The sequence below is a fragment of the Hylaeus volcanicus genome, chromosome 8, assembly GCF_026283585.1.
Source record: "Hylaeus volcanicus isolate JK05 chromosome 8, UHH_iyHylVolc1.0_haploid, whole genome shotgun sequence".
NCBI classification, from domain to species: domain Eukaryota; kingdom Metazoa; phylum Arthropoda; class Insecta; order Hymenoptera; family Colletidae; genus Hylaeus; species Hylaeus volcanicus.
In genome coordinates this window covers 14,313,078-14,339,093 of record NC_071983.1, presented here as the reverse complement: position 1 = coordinate 14,339,093, position 26,016 = coordinate 14,313,078, and the positions used below count along the sequence as shown (strand labels likewise).

The 26,016-nt window shown below is 32.1% G+C and overlaps 1 protein-coding gene across 7 annotated transcripts in view; it reads right to left on the bottom strand.

Annotated features, from left to right (window-relative positions):
* Positions 1 to 25,507, bottom strand: part of LOC128880997 (uncharacterized) — a 110,120-nt gene extending 84,613 nt beyond the window's left edge. For 3 of the 7 annotated variants that reach the window (XM_054131624.1, XM_054131629.1, XM_054131631.1), the window contains exons 1-2: positions 25,104 to 25,500; positions 22,501 to 22,739 (exon numbers count right to left, since the gene is read on the bottom strand). The gene's annotated coding sequence lies outside the window, so the exon portion shown is untranslated. Of the gene's footprint in view, positions 1 to 22,500; positions 22,740 to 23,232; positions 23,303 to 25,103 lie in introns of all 7 variants that reach the window. The other 4 variants (XM_054131626.1, XM_054131627.1, XM_054131625.1 and 1 more) reach the window with 4 other exon arrangements.
* Between the last annotated feature and the right edge of the window lie 509 nt (positions 25,508 to 26,016).

Genomic DNA, 26,016 nt, shown 5'->3' with positions numbered 1-26,016 from the left:
CAGGAACTGTAATTTCATATCAAATAAAATGGACAGAAACAAAATTTTTCATGCAATTGATATGATGTAGGGGCTAGATTCATCGTGATAGTGCTAGAATACTTCTACCTATTTTCGCTACTACACAGTAGCTAACGAAGGCTATCCCTAGTGCTGACATTATGATTCAAGTATTTATCTGTTCCAGAAACTGTAATTCCACCGACAGTATTTACAAATACCCGGAATTCGGGGGATAAACAGAAATCTTTTCTGCTAGGTTTGTAGGACAAGATCAAGGTTCCTTGGAAGCGCACTGTTGGGTGACCAGTCATCTGTGTGCTGTTACTTACTCTGAGTCCCTAATTGTAAGCCCTTCCGTCGAACGGTTGGAGACTCTAAGACATCCTCAAAGCGTGTTTCTCGGGTTGTATTTACTAGTTCAAAGGTCAAATTCGTGGAAAGCTCGGCTCCTACAGTGTCTACATAGTCGCTAAGAACTAGTAATCTTAGCTCCTTCAAATATCTTAACATGTACAGGGTGTTTGGTGATACATGTGTTCAACTTTTAGGATGTTTACATGTGTGAAATTAAGATGGAAATCATGAATAATGTGGTGTTGAAGATGAGGAATTAATTAGTAAAAGGCGTTAGACACGAGGAACTAATGATTAAAAGGTGCCAGAAACGAAGTTATCGAATAAAGGGCATTAGAAATGAGGAAGTAACGAGTACAAGACGTTAGAAACGAAGAGTTACTGAGTAAAAGGCGTTGTAAATGAAGAATTAATGAGTAAAAGATGTTAGAAATGCAAAATTATCAAGTAAAAGGCATGAGAAATGCGGAAATAACGAGTACAAGGCGTTAGAAATGAGGAGTTACTGAGTAAAAAGCGTTAGAAATGAGAAATTAGTAAATAAAAGGTGTTATAAGTAAAGAATTAATGAGTATAAGGCGTTGGAAGTGAGGAATTACTGAGTAAATGGCGTTAAATATAACGAATTAACGAGTAAAAGGTGCTGGAAATGATTACTAAGTAAAAGGCATTGGAAACGAGAAATTAGTTAATAAAAGGCGTTAGAAATGAAGAATTAATGAAACGAAGCTAAAAGACGTTGGAAATGAGGAATTCGTACTATTTATTTACCACGTCAAGGTCTTTTAATGTTTCACAAGTCCAAATTAAAGGTATATAAGTATATAAGTATAGTATCTTAAGGAATGATATCAATTAGATGGTATAGTAACTAAAGTTTTCTTGAAATTGGAATTGGTTAGTATTTTGTGTTTAGTGGTACATCGCAGTTTGTATTACAAAATATAGGTCGCTGTCACGTGAGGTACCGAGAAATTGCACAACTGAGAATATAGAGGACACTGTCAGTCGTCTACAGCCCCTGTGGTACCATTTGAACCATGGCAAGGCCGTCAAGACACATCAACACCACTTCCTGTCAAGTTATCTGACCGTTCTGGTATGGGTCAACTGGCGTCTTGGGTATACGACGAAGCTCCTCCGCCCTAACAATCAATGCTTACCTAAATGGCCGCCCTGCGGCATACCCTGCACAGACAGGAAGAAGCAGGTGAATTGAATGCCAGAGACTGGTAGCATTTGGAGCAAGCAAAATTAAAATAGACTAAAAGCAAGCACAGGAGTTTTAGAAATACGTAATGTAAAAATCTAGAAATCTGTGTTGAGGGAAGTTGTGGGAGAAACTGAAGGAAAATGTAAAACATAATTCTATGTATGTAAATATGAAACCAATCAACCACCCTGAAGACCAGCTTAAATGACAAGAAATGCATATAAAAAATTATATCTTATATACTTTAACCTCCTAAAATATACGTTTAATGCTAAGTAGTATTTATAATTATTGTTAGATGTAAGAATTAGTTATTCTAACCATAAGTCATTCCGTATTTATTATAATTATATTATGACTCACATATATATATATAAATATTGAACATGTAACTCGCAGTGGTTGCTGATTGCTTACAAGCTGGTGCGACGATAAATAAATAAAAAAGAAAATAATTCTCCGTAGTCCCAACCTTGAAATGTGATTGGCAATTATTCTTAATGTACAATCGAAATATAAATATAGGTTGCACAGTAAATATGATTTATGAAAGACCAGTGAATGAAGCTAGAATGCGAGGAATCTGATTTAGAGAATTAAAAAATTTAAAGGTGACTTAAACAGCGACTTAAAGATATGCAAAACTAAATATCAGGATTTCTAGATATCAAATTATGAATTATATAGCATGCTAGGTTGTAGAAATACAACTACCTAAATCATTTAGTTATGCATTTCTTTAGAACACTTATAAACTCTTGCGTTCCTTGTTTAACCTTTATACGTTCTGATTCTTGTGTGATCTTAATTTGCTGTCCAATTAAAAATTATAAATAATTATGCAATTATATTCTCAAGATTAAATAAAACATAATTGTTGAGACCACATAGAGCTATATTTTATAGATTAAATATCAGCATAACATATCATCAAATCTATGAAGGACAAGGACAATATGCTTGACAAGTGCAGATAAAAATGCTATTTTGCCAGACGAAGGAAAATTAAAGAGTGAGCAGTAGAAGAAATCATGACGTGAACAAGAAGCAGTAAGCAAGGGATGATGAAAGAGGACGAAACTGAAGGAACACAGTGAAGGATAGAAAAGTACCTAATGAAGTTTAGAGGATAACCAATAACAGCGCGGTTACAGCAAAAATAGTACAAGACTTAGGCAAGGTCAGAAAAAGCTTCTAACCAGCTACGAATGCACCTGCTGCCTGCTTACATTTTAAGCCACCTGCCGAAGCAGCCCATTTTAAATCAACTCTTAAAACCCCTTACATCTAAGAGGAGTGTAACTATTGAACAATTCAATTCCCCGAGAGCTCTTTCAGCCATCCAGGAAATCCTTAGGATTTCCGAACACATAGCAATGCAATTGAACAAAAATAGATCCACAGTATCAACATCACTTGACATTTAAGGAGTTTTCGATGCTGTTTAACACTGAAGTTTAATCCAAAAGCTTTATAGAAGTAACACTTCAATTGACATTGTCAGAATAACAAATCATTACTTAAAGAAAAGAACATTAAACATTAAAGCAACGATAAAAAAAACAGCATTTAACTAACACTATCGCTCAGTTTAGATTAATTATATTTCCAAAAATACCAACATATATGTAGCATTGTATGGAATGGTCCACCTTTGTTCATAAGCGTATATTTATTAGCGAAGAAAACAAAAATAAGTTTAAAAACAAGAATAATAAATTAATAGTAATAAGAATTTTAAAACAACCAGCATTAAAATATTTTAAGAAAATAAGAATTGATAAAAGGGTAGATCAAGTGAATAAAAAAAGTGAGAAATTTTGTATAAACATATATCCCACTAGATTTTATTTCTAAATTATTTTCATACTTTCATAGTACTCTTCATTATTCTTCAAAATGTTAGGCGTGATTAGAAATAAAATCTTATTGATCTTCAGAGCAAAGTTGAAACTTATAGAGTTGCCTATCTCTAATTATTTTCAAAATTATTTTGTATTTCATCGTATTAATAAATTTTAGTAAGTATTTTACATATTCCTAAAAAAGCCTGTAACCATCTGATGTTCTGAAATTAACTAGGCAAAACAAAATACATCGAATTTTGCATTTATCATCATTAGAATCACTTGCTTTAATTATGCTATTCATCAGTCAAGTCGCCAACAATAATTGTGAATGTACGGGCAGAGATAATTGACGATAATGTAATTGGACCTGTTTTCCTCGGTGTGAGGTAAACATGCCAATCTTACGTCAATTTCTTGAGTAATCAACTCCATGAGTTGTTGGAAGAAGTTTCGTTAAACTTGTACGTCGGTGTGTTGTGGTCGCAAGCTTATATTCAGGTCAATGGTGGTCATTTCTACCGGACCAGAAATGACGATAACTTGGGAACCAGGTCAAATGGGTTACACATTTATGTAAACTTTCTCCATTGCTTTTGGGTTTCAAGTTTATCGCACAAGTGAAATTTACGTGTTATGAAATACTCTGCATATAGTAAAATTAATAATTTAGGAAATTGATAATTTAGTGAAATTAGGAAATTTAGTGAAATTGATAATTTAGTGAAATTAGGAAATTTAGTGAAATTGATAATTTAGTGAAATTAGGAAATTTAGGAAATTGATAATTTAGTGAAATTAGGAAATTTAGGAAATTGATAATTTAGTGAAATTAGGAAATTTAGGAAATTGATAATTTAGTGCAAGGTAAATTGATGAGTATATTAATTAGTTAATAGTATAGATATAAATTAAAATGGACTGTACGTAATTGAAAGTTATAACGAAGACAAATTTTATTAAGAAATTAATAATTCAGAGCAAGGTAAGCCAATCAATTTATAAATTAGTTAAAAGTATAGATGTAAATTAAGATTGGCTGTACGTGATTGAAAGTTATAACGAAGACAAATTTTACTAGGAAATTAATAAATCAGGGCAAGGTAAACTGATAAATCTAACAATTGCTTAAAGGTATACATATAAATTAAATTCGTAATTGGAAGTTGTATCTAAGGAAAATTCTTGTACGATTCATCAATGGAAATTTTTTTTCGCAATAAAGCTATATATGATTTCTAAATTTTATACTTTTGAACTGCATCTCCCATATTTCATCAGGCGAACAATACTTTCATTAGGCGAAGATCTGACTTTCCACGAGACACAGATCGTTCAGTTTACATTAGTCATCGTATTTTGCATTTAGAACTATCGTATAGTACCCATTGTTCGCACCCAATAACAATTCGATCGAGAAATGGACAATTCTTCCACTGATTCCGCAATGAAGCGTGAAAGAGCTGTATTCGTTGAATACAGTTCGCTACTCATGCGGAACTCATTTCCTTAGTCGTTCGATACTCTTCCAATTTTACAAGCGTCGATATACACCGCCGCTGATAGAATTCGATCTCTGTGCTATTTTTTCTGTTAAATTGTATAAAATTGCATAAAACATAGGGTAGGGAGCTGTGTAAACGACGAAGAGCAGCGTGAGATAACATTTAGATGCAATAATTTCATTGCAGTTTCGATCCTCCTGCCATCCCTATGGTATCAATGATAGCATTATATCGACAAAAATTATTATTAGATTGCAGATCTTTATAGAAAATAGAATCTTTGCAAACGTACTTGTAAACATTGAGCGTACATAGGAATTTATTTTACTCTGCAAATATTAAAATATTAATTTTATCTTCAATATTCTTTTTATATTATTACATACTGTATGCATTGTGTAGTTTCTCGCACATTCAAATTTTGTATGAATACATAAAAATCCGCAGTCTAATTATTATAATATTACACTACAGTACGAAAGTGATTTACATATAAATGTGTTCTTGAGATACTTTTTTCCAACTTTCAATTTTGTTATTTAAATTAATGTAAAGTGTTTAGTTCTTCATTGCTCATAAAGCAAAGGTTTCCTTTGTCATTTAGTATTAATGCACTATTATTAAAATAGTTTTATTAACCTTCCCTCTATCTAGTTTAATTTTACTAAATATCAACTTTTACCGAATGTTTCATGACTGCTATTGATAGTTGGCGACTAAAACATTTTGAAAATTTCAGATTGAAATTCAAACCTCATTGTTTAAAATTATTTATTCCAAGCTCTTGTTTATTCTCGTAATTCACTACGCGTGACCATGTAAAACGGAGCATTGTATTTCGTTTCAGACCCTCTTTGATAAAAATATCACAGAAATATCATCAATCTGATATCGAGATTGAACTTCCATAAGCTTTGGAAAGTAGCTTAAGTCTTATAGAAATTGGATATACATATAATATTCTCAGATTCAGTCGTTCATCCTTCTGTGGAAATTGCATATCCAGTGATAGCAATGATTATAGTGAAATATATGAGGTCAAAATCAAGCTTCACTCTAGAGGTAACGTTAATTTTCATAAACAGATTCATGTTTGATATTTAACAATAAGAGAGGTTGAGAAAAATAATATGCAAAGTGTACTATATTAAAGTAATATTTCCGTAAAAATCTCTTTGAGATAAAGTTAAAAAGTTTGATAGTGATTGATATTTAGAAGAAAAAATAATTGCATGTAAAAGAAATTGTAATGTTTCTTTTTTGTTTCTTTTTGTTTCAATAGAATTGCACAGTATTTTTTTGTGGACTTTTTATACAACGATCACATTTTCTGAAATTGTAAATGGAATGAAGAAAATGAAATAAACCACGCGTGTTCGATAACGAAGTTTTATTAAATTCAACAATTTCAGCGTAGCTGGAATACGACGAGATGTGTCGGGAGAATAGTATGAAATTAAATTTTTTCTCTGGGATTGAAAACAGCGTACAAACGAACCCGCGTCGAGTTAAGAGCTGCACATCACCTTCAGTGCAAATTCTAACTCGAATCTACATATACATAGTATGTACGCCTTGTCATGTTCAAACTTAAACGAATAAAATTCGTAGCTTTAACGAGTAGACGATTCAATTCGTAAACGCTTCGATCCGCAGTTTTTGGTTTTCTTTCGTATGATTGAAGCACGAATAAACATCATTTTACCACAATTTCCGGAATAAACGTCATATTTTCGATAGTCAAAAATTGTAGGTTCTGCGAGACTAATAATTTTATAATTTTCTCAGAGCAAACGTAATATTCTTTATTTACATTTTAAACATCACTGGAACCTTAAATATGGAAATACGTAATAACAGAAAGAATTTTTTAATACAAATGTAAGAATATAAAATATATATTATAAAAGAAATATAAATTCAAACGTCACGAAATTAATGTATACAAGTACGCGAGATGAAAAAATATGAACTAGTCGCACATAAGCTTTGATTGAAATAGTTTAAAAAAAAAATGTTAACTTTACTGATGAAGTTCAGTTAAGCGAAGGAACATTTCACGTGAACCGACCTAGTATTGAAATCAAGACACCTATTCATTACATTTTAACAAGCTGGTCTCGGGAAATGATTGAAATTCGATTCAGGAATGTTCCTCCATAAAAACGGGTGTTCTACATCGAAGCGTTTTCCTTATTACCGAACGGACATAAAACGGTAATTAAATGTAACATAAATTTCCCGCTGGCCACAGGCACCACACTCGTGGAATTCATAATGATTGCGTACAAACATAACGAGGGAAACTACGTGAATTTGCTTAGATATATTTTTACGATTTACTCACTATTTTAGCTAATTTGTTCTGGCAACAAGCAGTCACTACGCTAATGAAACTTACGCATACATTTTCTTTTAATCGCACACAACAATTTTCAAAATTTGTAAAAACCTGTGGTATAAGTGTAACACTTGTGGAATAAAATTACTATTATTTTGCCATATTTTCTTCTGTTTATCGCGTTAATATTGTTTCTAACTTTGACAAAGGCAAATAAGAGATAAAACACTTTATCCGTTAAAAGCTCTCTAGTAAATCAAATTTTTTCATAACACTGAATGGTATCGAACAAATAAGGAATTTCGTGATCCGATTATGTATTTTTTAAAATTTGTCCTCAGAATAATATAAAAAATTATTTTAAAAATTCAATTTTAAACCATTTAAGTCATCGTCGTGAACCATATAAGAATACATATTTTCAACAGTTCATCTAGAACATTACTGCTAGTTGATTTTCACATAAATTTCTCCCCTTTAACATCTATAACATAACCATGCAATTTCAGCAAAATTCGAATTATTATTCTAAAACATTTAGCATTAAAATGTCTCTGATAAGACAGTCCTATGGCGACATATCTCACGAACGCTATAAAATAACAGTGTTTTATTAATAGAGGAAATAGGTTACGAACACAAGGATTAAACCGTTATTTATTAAACACATCCCACTGCACTTGGAGAATGAATACGAATAGATATAATTTATGAATGACGACTCGTGCGAATTATCATGAAATGCTCAGGCACAGTATTCAAGTTTAGAATAGATTATCAATTCAATGATTCAGGCGTTATTTACGTGGTTCATGCCTTTCGTCACGTATATTATGTAGGTTAATCGCATCCAGGTTAGGTGTTTCTGAGTTAAAGTAGTTCCGTCATGCGATCGGCTATATAACGATTTAAACTGGTACTTAGAACGCACTGTACTCGTTTGTATGTTATTAATGTTATCGTGATAAATATTAGGGGCAGTATTAATTAAATACAAGGGCACTATTAATTAAATCAGAAGATCTTGATTCCAGTAGAAGTCATAAAATTGCAAGCATGACTTTCCATTCAACTTTCGTACTATAAAAAATAACCTAATGGCTGATTTAATTAGGTGCAAACATTATTTATGTGCCTTTATATTCAATCATTCATAACAGTAATTTAAGTATACCTCGTAAGTCCTCAGCCTAACTATCATTATAATGAATCCAAGTCTCAATCTGGTGGTCATTAGAATGTAGTTTAGTAGCCGAAAAATTTTGCTTATTGTTCTTCTAACAAATCACAACTAAACTTGGCAATTGTTAGACGTAGAAAATAATTATGTGTCTTTATGGATTTATTTATAACTCTAATTTAAATAGAAATATTTAGTAGGTACTTTATTACGTTAGAGTACCAACTCTTAGAGTAATAAAACGCACAAATTGTTACAATATTTGAGAAGATTAAAAGTTGTATGGTTTGTGTATATAAATAAATGGCAAGATTACTTTAAAAAAGTCACAGAATTAATTTCTACTCTTATACTGATATGAGAACATATAAAACTCAAGATTAAGGATTGTGTTGGGCTTATTCGGATTATTGTTTATAATATGTACAGTATCTGCACTTTAAAATGAACAATAGAACTGCAATGCTCTACTTATTACAATAGCGTGTTTGTTTTCATGATTAACGTCGTTTCCTATTCGCACAATACGATTATTACAATACAATTGCGTGGCATAAATAATCTTTGGACCTTGGACGAACAATAGGAATTGCACAATAGCCAGTTTTTACTTTACAGCCATGTGAAGTTATTAAAGTTAAACATTAAGTTCGAGCTCATTTATTTAATAGCAATTATACGTTGGGGTCAGTACTGACAAGCAAGCCTCAATAACCACGATACGTTCTTGGCTGCCTACTAAAGTCGTCATTCAAAAGATAAATGAGCGTCTAATGTTTAAAGTTAAATACCTCATAAACTATTAACCGTCTGACCCCAAACTATATATCACTGGTTCCAGTACTTCGAGCACAAAGGAGCTCGTTAACCCTTTCGTACCCACTATATCGTTGGGGATACGCACCAGTTTCAAACGATTTATGTTGTTATTATTTATGTTGATTCTTCGGTACCCCAAAACCGATTTCTCGCGGGATACATTTTGATTGAGCGCAAGGTAACTTGAAATTACGTTTTATAAATCCTGGTACATTAAATTTTATATTACGTACACTATTCTATTATTAATGAATTAGTCAACTCGAAACTTTTATTTGCTTTCCTATTTAAGAGTCTGAAAGTTTACAGTTTCCAATTGCTCTCAAAATAATAAATTTACTGATATTATAGGAACTATCTAGTACTTGTATTTGCTTTCGTGTTTAAAAGTCTGAAAGTTTACAGTTTCCAATTGTTCTCAAAATAATAATTACTACCTAAAAAGTGATTTCATAATAAAACGTGTTTTTACACGTCTTGGATTAATTATCCATTTGCATAATAAAAATTACAAATAATTACTACCATGTTATTATCTAAGAATGACACTGAATATTAATATTAATAATTTTTTTTTTTATTTATTTGCTTTATGTCGTATCGATTACTGCTACTGTTTGGGTAGAGATTGATTATGTTTATATTTTTAGGTGTATATTGATGTCTCTGAATATTAATACTATATTAATAGATTCATTCGCATCTCTAAATAAATAGGTAAATTCTAAGCAAAGGAAATTTTTAAAATTTCTAATATTATCAATGTAAGAAGGATTGCAATATTGCTTATTCAATTTTCTGCTCATTTCATACGTTGATAAAATTTCTGTGCGCAAAAATAAATACAACTCGCGAAAATTACTTCTGTCACAGTTCGTGAGAATTATTGCTTCGTAGGAAATCGCATTCAGAGTTTCATTTGTACGAGTGGCGTCGTTTTCCATTACTGTTGTCTCACTGATGAATTGGGATTTTGCATTTCATTCATCGGTTGAAACAATATTACCGTGTTTGCGATTAATTACTTTGCACTGAGTCGATTAACTTCTTCTTGTTCTCATATAGAAGCAGTGAAAATTATTTTTTGTTTACGCATGTCAGACTGATTTATTGCTAATATGATATTGCTTAAAAGTAAACGAAAAAAGAACATGTAATACAGATTGGCTTTCCGAGTGTTTTACCACTGCATTGAAAAATTGCACTGAACTTGGTTATAAGCAGTGTATCAACCTTAAAGAATAAATCATGAAAGAAATACTCTCGATTGATATTTTAATAATGATTATATCAATCTTCGAATAGGTGTTAAAATGATTTACATTAGACATGGGCATAATTGTGATTCGAATGAGGAATCGAATTAAACGTATAACGATTTATTCTCAACATGAAATCGATGAAATAGTTACAAAAATTAAAATTTGGGGATTTTATTTGATTTTTAATGAAAGAATTAAATAAAAAATATTGAATGTCAAATCTTTATGAATAGTTTCTATGTGAATATGTTTATATTAGAAAATATTATTATACAAACATTGCAGATTTTAGTTATTCAGATTTTAGTTATTCAGATGATTTCTGTTCATTCAACATGAGAAATAATATCACCGTGTAAAGTAGATTCTAATTTTTATTCAACCAGTAACGAATAAGAACCTTTTATTTTATCCAATTAACAATATTTCCCATCTTCGTTTCACGCAAAGCTTCTCCAAATGAACCGTGTATTTTCCGAATCTTGAAAACGTGTAGCGAGTGAACAGATCCGTGTCGGTTTTAAAGGACAAAGTAAGAGCTCCGACATCGATGGTCGGTTTCAGCTTTTCAAAGAGCTTTACGCACATACAAACCTCGAACAATCCCTCTTTGAAAAGCGCGCAAGGTCTCACGTGCGTAGTATTACACGACGGGGTTTATATTTATCCGGATAATAAGGACGGAATACACGGTCCCATCTCTTTACGTAGTTTCAGATACCTTATGTGCGCAAAAAGCACATCGTACTTTTTCCATGCATCACGCAAGAAACATCGAGCACGTAGTGTTTCCTGATAGTGATTGGTATATTTACTACTTGTATAATGAGTAGACTGCAGATGTCTATACATTTATAACGAATGAAAATAAACAGATTATTATATTGCCATGAGTATGTTACTTTCACGATACCAATACTAGTGACGTCAGTTTAGGTTTTCAACTGTCTAATAGTATAACATACAACCAAATATCATGCAATATTATTAGTGGTGGTTATTATTATTAGTCTTGTAGATCTTTATAAGCTTACATGAAGTTCAAAGTCAGACACAACTCGATGATTTTTCTCAACTAAACTCGAGAAAGGAGTTTGTAATGAATAGACTGCGGATTTTTATGCAAAATAAAATCTTGGCAGACATACCTACAAAAATTTATCCAAAATAGGAATTCATTTTACTCTGACAATATTATAATATGAACTTTACTTTCAATCTTTTTTATATTCTTGCATACTGTGTGCATTTTGTAGTTTCTTGCACATTCCCTATAAATGCATAAAACTCCGCAGTCTAGTAATGAATAAACCGATATGAAGATATATTTTTATTTGTTTGGCTTCACCTATTGTGTTTTGTTACAGTATTGTAAAAGATCCCACCTAAGGGTTGAAACGTTATTTATTATGTGTAGAAATTCATTCTTTATATTCACACGTTTATATCTAGTTTAAATATAAATAGTTTAAATATAAATAATTACTGGTTATTTTGTTACTTTAGAGTACCAACTTTCTAAATGTTCAACCCAATCCCTATTGCAATGGATCTAAATAGATAGATATATAAATAATTTATTCTTTATAATTTTTATACGAGGATGAACTTTTGCTTACATCACATCATTGTTCTTTTCTTGTAATTTCCACGAAACCTCGAATTTTTGTATTTTATTATATCTTTCGTGGGCTTGTAATACCTTCTTTATTAACCACTCCCTCAATTATATCCAATCCTTCGTCCCTTCTCCTCTTAACTTCTCCCCTTAACAGCCCTAAGTTTCAACCTGAGTTCGCTTATTGAGAAGTTTCTAGTTTATATAGAAATATTTACTCACCGTTACGTTAAAGTACCAACCTTCGTAGCAACGAAACACATGGATTGCTTCGACGTTCTATTTTTACAACTGTACATTAAAAGCCGAAGAAGATTAAGATTACAAGTGGTATGGTTTTTATTTTTGAATAAATTGTAAGGTTACTTTAGAAAGGCACATACTTAATTTCTACACTTCATGATATACAGTATTGACTTAACACTTTCACTGCTGACGAAAATAAGTAGTCGTTCGCTGGGAGCTGCAATTATGATATTTTTTTTTAATGAAAAATTTCTTACAAATGTTCTAGTATGATTATTTTGAAAAACATATATTTGTGGTAACTTGTTTTATATATAATATAATTGCTGAACAAAAAGAATGAAAACTGAAAAATAATAAAAACAATCATATATTTTCAGTTGAACACACACGTGCGTCATTCGCAGCGAAAGTGTTAAAAACCGAAATTCACTTCTCAACTTTCCTCAGTGCTCCATCTTTTTGTTTGTACCTTTCTATGACGATAGGTTGAGATTTATTAGAAGTTTCGATGCCCTTCTCTGTAACTCGTTTAGCACTGCGTGTGTAGAAATACTTCGTGCAGTGAAAACACGAGTGGTACTAGAAAGTACACCTGTTCTTTAAATCATTTTAATGCACGGTGATGTAAACAATCTTTGTATGTGAAGGCCTGTACTAGAAAGGACATTATTTAGCGACAGATGTTTCCGCCTCGTTTACGACCCAATTGCGGGCGACCAGAAGACTCTCTGTTTGCGGTAGTAAAACAAATGAGTTACAGCGACCAAACATACGTAGGAATTTTAGGTGGATCAGATAGTTTACACTTGTAGTAATCTAACGATTACGCTTGTCTTTCCAATCTTTGGGTTAAAAATTGAATTTTGTTTATAGACGATCACATGTAATTATTTCACATTTTTTCAACATTAGACTCATGGTTTTATATCAAAAACTCTACTTCTATCACGTTTAATTTAAATTTAAATTTTAATTAGAGAACGAGAAGTAGTGAAAACAAAGTAATAATGTATAATAATTTATATATCACCCTGACATAATGAAATGTAATAATTAAAATAAAGTATAAACATTCAAGGAAGTAGTGAGGACAAAACTAAAATTGAAAATATAAGTAAGGTATGGAGTGAAGCAATTTTTATTAATATTCTCAGTCATCGTGTGAATGATCACAGTTATCTAACAGACAAAATGTACAAAATAAAACGAGATACAAACATTTCAAGAACTAGTGACAATAAAAGAATAATAGAGAATCTAGGTAGAGTATAAACTGAAGTAATTTTTATTAATATTTTCAATGGTCGTTTGAATAATTACAGTTATCTAACATATAAAAAATAAAAAATAAAATGAGATATAAACATTTATAGAAGTAGTGCAGAACAAAATAATAATGGAGAATATAAGTACGGTATGGACCGAAGCAATTTTTATTAATATTTTCAGTCATCGTTTGAATAATTATAGTTACTTAATTTATATATAATATTAAACCCCAATATTATACCAAAAACTCTACTTCTATCATATCCAATATTTAAAATTAAATATCTACTCGTTCCTTGTATCATCAATAAACTGCGAATGTTCATGCAAATTAATATCTTGACATATGCAGATAAATAATTAAAATTTGCATAAAAGTATGTCTTATCTCCCAAACAGTTTGAAATGTATTTTAATGTTAATATTTTATACATTTATACATCCATGGACATCCTCATATATTGTCCCGTGCCATAAATGCATAAACTTCCGCAGTCTAATCAATAATAATCATTAATAATTTTCTTCGTCTAATGAATATAATTTTGATAGAATGTAACATTTGTCAAATTCTTTTCTTAAATTTTGAAAGGTGTTATTTATTTCGTGATATTTATACACTTTGAGACATCATTGTCTTTCGTGATATATCGTGCAGGGGGATATAAGCGTTGCTGATGAGATTATTCCAAGAAAAAGTTCTACCGGAAGTAATATCGCACGCACAAAAGGACAAAGAAAAAATATTTACTTCCCATGTTCTTCATTCGTTATGTATGTATGCATGTAGTAATGAAAACGAAAGACTATGTTAAATCTGGGTGTGTCCGTTGTGTGATATTTCCCAAAGGATATACGACGTTATCTTCTCCACAAGTTTCGCTCAGTATTGAAACTTCACCAAACTCGTAATTGCATTAGCAGTTTGCACTTCTTCCTTTAACACGTGAACGTAATAATTTCTAGTTTTCCAAGGATGGAATATGTATTGGCTGAAATATTTCCACAGGAAAATTGAAGAGAATACTTTTGATTCATAATTATGATTACCAAGGAAATCTGCTGCGTAGCAATAATAATTTGCACGCAATACTTACTGACACATCGTGGTGAATATTATTGATTAGAATTAGAAAAAACAACAACAAAATAGATTTAAAAAAAAAGTGAATAAAGGAAAAGTAGCATGATAATAAATATAAATTAATTAGAAGCGAATAAATAAGAATTTAATTTTTCGATTTAATAAATGGCACGAATATTACATTTATACGTTATTTATAATTCGAAATTTTGCCCATCTCTGCCTCCTTGTGAGTTTCTCGAGGAGAATAATTATAATTTGAAAAGAGAGGAGTAATTAGCGGAAAGCTTCGTTGCCATCGTAATTAAATTGCTTGGGAAAAAAGAATCTTCTAATAAAATCACTGAACTTTAAATTATAAAAGTGTGTATTCGCTTCTTTCAATTTTCTATTGTGCAAGTAAATTGTTACAGTAACTGAAAATTCTCTGAAAGATGAAACAAAATCAATCTGTTAGTTTTACTATAAAAAAGAAAGGGTATAAACAAACACTCCATGATGTTATTGGAGACCTGTAACACAAAAACTCGTTGTGTGCTATCTTGTATTTTAAACGTTGAAACCAGTGAATTACTTGTTTGTTCGTTGTTATTAATAAAATTTTCCATCGGTTTATATCGACATTTAAATATAATACCCATCGTGTAAACATTTCAGATTATTCACCCTATGCTGGTATTATGGAAACAAATGTTTCGTTGCCCACAATTATGTAATTTCACGTTATTAAATGATATTGGTATTATCCTTGTTCCTGGGTCGAGATATGAAATTCATCTTCGGCATTATTAACGTAATATTTAACGTTTTGCGCTGAAATATGAGATGGCAACGAGTATTTATTGAAGTACGTGGGTGTTAGAAGTTAACAGCAGCTACGTTCGTCAATAATAAATCGATCAATTCATCTTTGTGCGTGTCACGAGTCTATAAACATGAACTCAAAGTCGCCGCTGCATTTATGGAACTAATAGGTTAACTTAATTTGATTGAGTGGTAGACGACGCAACCTACAACAAAATTTACCAACCAAACAGTCATGATTTCACAATACTCACATGCGTAGGTTTTACAATTTGTTTACAATTTTATACGTGTTTTTTTTTAACATCTTTATATCGCTCTTACAATACTTTCTGTCATTGTTATACCATAGCTACGTTAATGCTAAATTATTACATATAATAATATATAATAATGTAATAACGTATAATTATATGTAATAATTAGTTGATAATAAAGTTCTTGTATTTTGGAGAGAGTTTGCATAACGGGATTCAAATATTGGATAAAATGCTTAAAATGACTATAATCAAGAAGGAAACAAAAGCTATAGGGGGGCGGGGGGTTTATAGCATACTAATTAGTGTTCTCCAAATTTTTTTTTTATCTAGACACAAAATGGTTACCCTCGATTTTATCCCCACATCTTTGAATTTGCTACATAGTATACCGAATATCGATTAAGGCACGAAGGTGTCAGAAGCTAGTAAATATTCGTTAATAATAAATCAATCAATTTGTCTTCGTGCACCGTTACAAATCGTTGTAACTTTTTTTATAGAGACTGGTTATCCGATTAACTGTAAATTTCAACTGTACATGCATAGCATTGTCTGGTTTTTATTTTCCTCGAATACATTTTAAGAAAATTTAGTAAATTGGATACGTTTTGTTTTAATTGGGTGTTTAATTCTTGAAAATTCTAAAAAAAAAACAGTAAATTCATTATCAACGATTCATAACTAAAATTTTAACGAAGATAATTTAAATTGTATGGTTATTTTGAGCTACTAAACGTACGTGTTAAATTACTTCTTCCTAAAATACTTCAATACTTTATCTGTTGTCTAGATTACAGCATACAAAAATATCTACGATGTAAATTTAACTGATAAGAGATAGATATGCTATTCACCTTTGTTTTATATTCATAAACTCCTTTCCATTCAATTTACATGAAATCGCTCACGTGCATCCATATTTGTATGCGAAGTAGTCGTTTCATTTTCTACACTTTTATGGATTACCATTGTTCGCGTTTAAATAATGTGTGAAGCATCGTCAAATCGAAACTATACATTTTTTATTTATTTACATAATTAGATAACGATGTATTCGTTAGAATACATTTGGTTAGATTCCTGTGTAATCTGTTGCACCTCATTCTTACTCTCAAAATATTCTTATCACTTGTATAAAATATTTCAGGATTTTTTATTCCCTTAAACAAAAGATGCTTGCAATTTGTTAAATACAATATTTTCAACTTTAGCTTTTAACATGTCCACGAATTATGTTGTTTAAAATAAAGAAACATTCAAGTTGCTATTATCCTATTGCATTTAACAATCTTATGAGGATATTGACGAGTTCGATCATTGAAAAATTTAATTATGAATATTTATTCACAATTTCAGTATTATTTCCGTGCACCAATAATTCAAATTGCCGTTCAGTGTTATATTATTATGAAGTAAATACGAGGTCTGATCAAAAAGTTCCAGGACTTCTCAAATTGCGCGCCATCACGTTAACGTGCAGGGTTGAATTCGCGCTCATTTTTTAGCGAGAACCATTCTGAGTAACCCGCCTCCTTTTTTGGTTGCTATAACCTTCTCCAAACCGATGTTACAGCTGTTTTAGTAAAGCCTCTTTTTCGTGTTCCGCGTTTTTTGTGATGGACGTGAAGGCAGAGCAGCGTGTTTGCGTGAAATTTTGCGTAGAATTGGGCAAATCGTTCACAGAAACTTTTCAAATGCTTCAGAAAGGCTTCGGTGATGAAGTGATAAGTCGTTCACGGTGTCAAAAAACTCACCAAGATCAAAAAAAGCTCGCCAGGTGAGATCGAACGTCAAAGTGATGCTCACTGTTTTCTTTGACTCCAAGGGCGTCATTCATCACGAATTCCTCCCACAAGGTGAGACAATCAACCGATTTCGTTACCTTGACACCCTGAGAGCTTTGCGCCAAAAGATTCGGCAGAAGAGGCCAGAATTGTGGGCGACAGGCAAGTGGTTTTTCCACCACGAAAACGCGCCCTGTCACACAGCGCTCCTCATTCGCGAGTGTTTAGCCAAAAACGCCATGACAACCCTTCTCCAGCCCCCCTATTCGCCTGACCTGCTCCATGTGACTTCTGGCTGTTCCCCAAACTGAAGTACCCGATGAAAGGACAGCGGCTTCAGACGATAGAGGAGATCAAGGAAAAAACGCGGGAACAGCTGAACAGCATTCCTGAAGAAGACTTCTCCAGATGCATGGAACAGTGGAAACACCGGTGGCAGAAATGTATTCGCTCTCAGGGGAGTACTTTGAAGGCGACAAATTGGAATAATTTAAAAAACAATTTAATAAAGAGTTATTGAGAAAGTCCTGGAACTTTTTGATCAGACCTCGTACACATAATTTAATAAAGAAAGCGATATTTTAAGGATTGCTACAACAATGAACCCAAAATCAGGTTTTGATTGTCTCGAATGTGAACAAAAATATGGATGAACACTGAAAAGATTTTCGTGTTATACGTCACCAGTAGAAATCGATGAGGTGCGTTAACTTGATCAGGACCGTAAATGAGGGTATTCTATTTCACGATGAAACTGCGTAAACAATGACACACACGCATTATTTAGGGGAGTTGATCAGAGTTACCCGATAGAGGCTCGAATATAATTCCCCGAGAAATTCAAACGTCCTCCAGATGTAGAACGATACAAAATTAACAAAAAAAAATGTTATAGTAAAGGCTAGTTTTCTTAATATTATATAACGAGTAATTATCCATATTAAAGAACCAATATTTCTTACTATTTTCAGTTAATCGTTTGAATAATCATTATTGGGTAGATTCATAAATAATTTTCGTTTTTCAAATTACAATTTATTGTCAGATATCTTATAACACGATAAATATTAATCAATGTTATAATCAAATCAAAAATGACTACCTTGAAAGGGTTATCCAAAAACATGATTATTTGTTACCTACAACGGAAGTTATTTATGTATCAACCTAACATAATGAAATGTAATAATTAAAATGAAGTATAAAAATTGAAGGAAGTAGTGAGGACAAAACGAAAATGGAAAATATAACTGAGGTATGGACTGAAGTAATTTTTATTAGTATTTTCAGTCATCGTCTGAATAATCACAGTTATCTAATATATAAAATACAATAAATAAAACGAGATACAAACATTTAAAGATATAACGAGAACAAAACAATAATGGAAAATATAAGTGGAATATAAACTGAAGCAATTTTTATTAATATTTTTAGTCATCGTCTGAATAATCACTGTTATCTAACATATAAAGTGTAGAAAATAAAACGAGATACAAACATTCAATCAAGTAATGAGAACACAACAATAATTCAGAACATACATAGACAAGGTATGCATTATACGAATAAAATGACAATATCCAAACTTTTGTTTGTACTAAGGAGAATTGTGTCGAATAGCAGTATAGAAAAAAGCGGAGCAACGATGAGTTGCATTTGCGAATTTTATCGAGCGTATAAATGGGAAAAGTGTGCCGCATACATTTGTCGAGAAAAATTTAAATATCAGTATAATCTGAAAAAATACTCCTAACGAAAATAGTGTCGTCGACACGAATGAAGTTAACCACGTTGCACATATACATATTAATTTTCTATTTCTGTGTCGACTTCACGTTGATACACTGAATAAATTAGCTTTCATTAAGCGTACTTTCCCCAGACGAACGATACAAGTTACTACCTCCACGTTTTTCCTTCGATCGATTCGTGGATGCTTTCAGGGATACATTTCTGTGCCAAATTCTACTTGAACCATTCCATTGGAGGAAGAAGCAGATATTTATTTATTAAAATAAATAGAAATACATCATCTATTCAATGGAATGAATGAAACAGATTTGTGGAATGATATTGTATATAATGTGTAATTAATTTACTTCATAGAATTTTATTACATTTGCTCATTGATTGAACAAAACAATAATTTATCGAATATTGGAAGAAGAACATTTCATTCACTTGATCATGGAGGAAACTTATCTTAATTCAATTTCTATTATGTCAAATAACAGTATTTGAAAAAAAAAACACGATATTCGTGTAGCTATTCCAAGATTAAATTACTCCTTCTATATTAAAATAGCATTTATCAGATCCTAATCAAATATTATGAGAAAATTGCTTCTTCCATTGTTTCAATTATCTCTTGTGTTATTTCAAATTATATTCCTCACAAAATATAATAAACAAAAGCAAAATGAAAAGTATGGAAAATTCCTTTTTGATTACATGTCAGACATATTGATTGAGTATCGACCCTTCTACAATTAAATGAAATACAAAATTCCAGTTTTAATATATATAGATACATCAGATTAACAGCGTAAAATGAAATATTGCTTCCGGAGGAAAATCGTATTTAAATCTAAAATTGCAAAATAAATAAAATATTGACACATAAATGTTCGCATAGAACGAGCCGAAATACTGGTCAAAATTGTGTCACGCGTATCAGCTGTGACGTTTATCAAATATACGTGTGAAACATATGCGCAGCCATCTGGCAGTTATGTTATAAATAAAAGAAATCGATTTTGGCGTTACCAATTTCTCTACTATATTAATACAACCAATAAAAGTATTCTGCGTACGTAAATCATACCATGCAAGCAAAATATATTTCATGAATATGCATTTTAAATATTCTTTTTTAAATTAATAATATTCTTTCGTAAATGTTGTGCATGGTTAGTGGTTAACATTCATTTTCGTGTACGTTAAAAAATAAATTTTTATGCTCAGAGATACAAGACTTTCGATATTTCAATAAATTGTGCAGTATTTGTATTGTTTGTTTTTATAGGGAAAAAAAAGGATATTAAATGACTGTTGTTCATTTACAAAGGATTTTCCGCAAAATATTAAACAGTAAATGCGTACATACTGTGAAAAAAAAACATTGGTAAATAAAAATGTCTTTCCAAGCATTTCGTTATTGGATTTTTCGAGCAATCCATTTTCCTAACAATGAAACATAATATTCTAGAGTGCAGTGAACTCAAATATCAAATTGATCTTTAAGTTAACCTTCAATAACAGACAAAATCGAGATAACGAAACTAGTAATAGTAAAACTAATCAAAATTGAAAAGCATGTAGTAATTATTAACGTGTTTCAAAAGCTCTTACACGACTGTAAATATTCAAGTACACACAGTGTAATGATTCGATATACAATTTTCAAGTGTACACGCATATAGAAAACGTGTATCTTTTAGATTAGTATTGTATACACAGCGCATTGTACTAATACTCTGCTGCCGTTTATATTCATCGAATATAAATAAATTCGATATCCAGTAACTCCTGTAGATGATGTTTCTCCGAAGTATTAATTTCTACTCTGTTTATACAGTGGGTGTAGAATGTATTCGTACACCGATCAATTTCCAAAAAAACTGTGTAAAATTGTAATTTATTAACTTATTATTTATAAACAATGACATTCTACATATTCTCGGAAATCTCTAGAATAGATAGATTACAAAGAATATAGCTATTTATGTAAGTTGCGAAATTAACGAGAAAAAAACAATTAATTGATAGAAATATTGAAGCAATAAGTATTCGCACAACTGTTTAATTTTTAAAACTTTAAAAAAAAAGGAGAAATTTACATTAATTTATAAGTACATAATACTTCCTTCGTGGGATTTCCTTTTGATTTTATAATTATTGTAACTTTTCTAAGCATTAAATTAAGTAAATTACTAGTTATTCGAAGTGGGATCTTCTTTCATTCCTCTATTAGAGCCTTTTTTAAAAGTCCTTTACTGGAAATTTGATGTTTTCTAATTCTCACGGAGCAATAAACTAATGTGTTTACGTTACAAACTCTCCTGTAAATGGTTCGTCATAAGAATCGTACAAATACTTATTGCTTCTACACTTTTACCCACTTTTCGCATTTTTTTATTAATTTCACAAATTATATTAACCAGTAAATCTTGTTTGGACTATATCTATCTTAAAGACTTTCGAGAATATGTAAAATATCATTGATTATAAAAAAAGAAGTTAAGAAACTACAATTTCACACAAAAGCTTTTTGGGGAATTGATCGGTGTACGAATACATTCTACACCCACTGTGAATGCAACATTCCGTTTAGTTTATACGTTCTTTCGATAGGCTTGATTGAAGGAGAAGTTATGTCAGATGGTGACCTCCGAAGTGTGGCTACTAATATTTTCCTCATTTTCTGAGAAAATACTTCAAATTCAGAAGTAAATTCAGAGAAAAGAATTCATACATATCACTAAAAAAATGTAGTTCTAAACCTAATGCCCCCCTTAAGCAAAAATTACAATTTGAATTATAGAATGCAATATTTGGGAAAATAAAAATATAACCGTTCAATCGAATAAGCGTCATGAATAAATTGCTGGACGTTGGTTTCACTCGTTACCTATTAATCGAACTGGATTTGGTTCGTCCCTGATATCGATTCTGACTGAGGAGGACCAAAATTGAATTCGGAAAAAATAAAGAAGCCTTGAATAGTATTGTTTACGTCAACTAATATTCGAGGAAGCCTACAGTGGTTATCAGATTATTGAATTATTATTATTGAACGAAAGACGAGTTATCGATTACACGTGATACGAGTTCGGCTCCAATTAAAAACATTCGATGAGAGGAAAGTGTAGACAAAGAAAGGGAAACTTTTATAAAAATACTCACCCTCGACGAATCGGAGCCCGTGGAGACGTTTCTTCTCCTTGGAAAACTTCTTGCAGCGATCGAAACAAGGACAAAGGTCCAGAGAAACGAAAACCAGTTTATGAGCACCGTATCGATTTCGTATCGAATCGTCCTTCCGAACAACTGTTCTATTCACTAACGATTATTCCGCACCTGCGATCGTCCTTCATTATTAAGCCTCCAATTAATTAGCACTGGCGACAGTAGAAATAATCTGTCTGGAAATTATAGCAAGTGGTACACGCAAGCGAAATTCGTATTCACACGTTATACCGTTGGAGAATTTCGAGGATAATTCTCTGTAGAATGCAGATTGAATTTGGAGTAATTGTGTAATCTGGTGCAAACATGCGCTCCATTATCTTTATTAAACGTTTCGACTTTACGTTCAAGTTCTCTGTGATAAAATGATGAAATAAATACGATATTAATCTACGAAATTAATAAAATCAAGATAGTACGAAGAAAAAGAAGAAAAATTATTCTCTAACAGGCAGAGAATTAAAAACAAAGAAATTAAAGAAAAATCGAAGCTTTAAAAAAAAATGCTAGCCTGCGGTCAGTATACTATAACTCGGGTTTCAAACCACTTTAAAAAAATTCAATAATTGAAAATAGCGTAAGGTAGCAAATAAATGAAAGCAACCGAGACTGAGAAATTGTTTATCCTAAATCGCAATTTTATACTAAAGTATCAAGAGAATCAGATACCTAATGGTATGCGAAAAGATACGTTCAGCGGATCTGATTTCTCGTTACGGCTGCTGAGAAACGTTTTAAACTGAAATCAAGGGAACCTTTTGAAATGAAAGCGTGGGATGGAATTGTTTCAGGAATCATGGCGAAAGGTTTCCACGATGCGCGCTATCTTTTAGTAGATTCGATTTCGAGGATTAAACAATAATGCTTCAACTGCTCCGTATTCGGTTCCATTCGCGGTTCTGTAGAAAATAAAACGCGGACAACTTGCAATCAAGGTCTATTATTATTTAATAAAACGAGCGACTGGCAGAGCAGATAACATAGTTTACGCTCCGAAAGCGACGAACGGAAACGAAAGTAACGAAATAAAAATGGGTGTGTATTCGCATCTGCGTGAAACAAACACTTTTAACGAAGCATGTGGTCGTAACATTTAAGCGCGAAATGTCTCTTGCAAGACTGTTGTCCATAAAAAAATCATTTATTGTTTCAATTTTTCAGGATTATCCATACTTGAGCTGATATTGAATATGTGTATATTTAATACATACATATACTACATTTATATATACATATTTAATATGTATTTAATGTGCATGCACATACATATGTGCATATGTATGATTTGGATCATTTTCGCGAAGGTTTCTTATCTTAAGAAGCGATAAATTTATCTGTGTTATTATTTTGTCAAAGCATTGAATGTTGCTCGATACGAGCGATTGCACATATTTAATACATATTTAATATACATGTACAATATGTACATATGTATGATTTAGAGCATTTTCACGAAGGTTTTTTACTTTTACGAAGCAATACATTTATCTGTATTAATATTTTTTCAAAACATTAAATGTTGCCTAATACGATAGACCAACCAGAGATGTGTAAAATTCAAATAATAATAGATAAATAAAATAGACGAATAAAATAATTTATAATAGGTTGCACATAATTTTGTTCGATGGAACAGTTATTGAGATAAACTTTTAACCATTTTATTAAACGAATAACACGTAACAGTTGTTCATCTTAGTTATCATATGAAATTTCAATGCAAATAAGGAGTTTGCTTCTGTATACCATAAACACATGGCTCAAAACGTTTAACAACGATAAGTAGCTCGTTACAGTTACACCATATGTATTTTGCAAGCTTTAACCCTAAAAAGTCTGGTATTCCAAATTAAATTTAAACAAATATAAATGTATTTATTATTTGAACATTTTTGACAGTTGACGTTAATTTTCCTAACTTTTACATGCAGCCAAGTATTAAAAACAAACCAATTGCAAGTGTACAATTCGATTTAAAAGTCCGGTATCAAATTTGAAACTTAGAGTATTTAAGGGTTACAATAACGTGAATCTGACAGATACGAAACAAAACAATAGCACTGCAACAGAGTCGACTGTCAATTTCTCAAATGTACCTAGAACGATCTCAACATAAACAATTCGCATAATTAAAAGCAACTATGAACGAATACGTAATGAAGTTCCACCATGGATTATACCAATAATAAACACTTTACTTGTTGATTGTAAAGACACGTAAGCGGCAGCACGTAGTAACAAAATTTATTTTCGTACATCCAATAAAGTTCAACGACACATCGACCACGTCATTTGCGATTCCCTTGAGTTAATGTAATTCCAAAAAAGTTAATGTATTCCCAAATCTTACACCATTTCTTCGTTCACTTCCCCGAAAACCTACGAGTAAAGAATTAAAGCAATGTAAACTGAAACACTCGAAACACGTTTCCCCAAAGATGATCGCAATCGATGTGGAACAATGCCGTGTATCTGAAAATAAAATATTACTGCTACCCGCTACAGTATATTTGCTCTGGCAATCAGGAACGTGTATTTACAATTGGCATGGGGCTCGCGTAGCAAAGAAATCACAGTCCTCGGTATTTACATATCGTCGACACCGGTTCTCCGCGAACGAAGTCATAGAACGGAAACGATAATCCGCGAACGACGGAACGCAAAGTCGAAAACAACACTCGTAATTCACGAGAAAACGGGACAATTAATCGGCGAAAGCACGGAGGCGCGAGGCGGAGCGAACAGGGATCGAAGGTCGGTTTAAAACGGGGCGTCGAACCGAAGGGTTAGCCGGTGGTTCGATGTGGAACGGGATACCGTTTCGACGACACTTTCCGGAGGGTAGAAAATCCATGGAGAACCGCGAACGCAGTGCAAAGGTACGCGCGCGAAACGCCTGCTACGAAGGAAGCGGTACCACTGAACGCTGGGGGGTTGCCGTTCGGTAGGCGGCCTGGACTCGCTAGGGGCTGCTAACCGTAGGCCAGCCAGGGTTGCTGCTGACGAAACGGTGCTTATACCGGCGCTGGTAGTGGTGGAAGGTGGAGTTGGAGGTGGATGAGGCAGGAGTGTCGAAAGATCTCGCTGCACGGAGCCACCTGTCGAGGAGGAACTTTTATGAAAGTTGGGGAAGCTACTTCCGAAGGACCTATTTATAAGATACAATTTACATAGTTTGAGAGTATTTAGGAAGATGTGGGAGGAATATGAAGTTGTTTGGAAAAGGGTTTAGTAGCAAGGGTATATTACGTCTTCGACAATATTATAAATTCGTGGTGAATTAAATGCAATTGTAAATAGATTAAGATCTGAACATTATAACATAGATTATTCTCTAGCTAGAATAGACATCAAATAAATTCCACATGCGAGTTCTCTCGCTCCGTAAGGGATGCTAATCATATTCTAATGGGTTTGTCCTCGCTGAGCAACCGAAAAACGTGTACCTTTTAT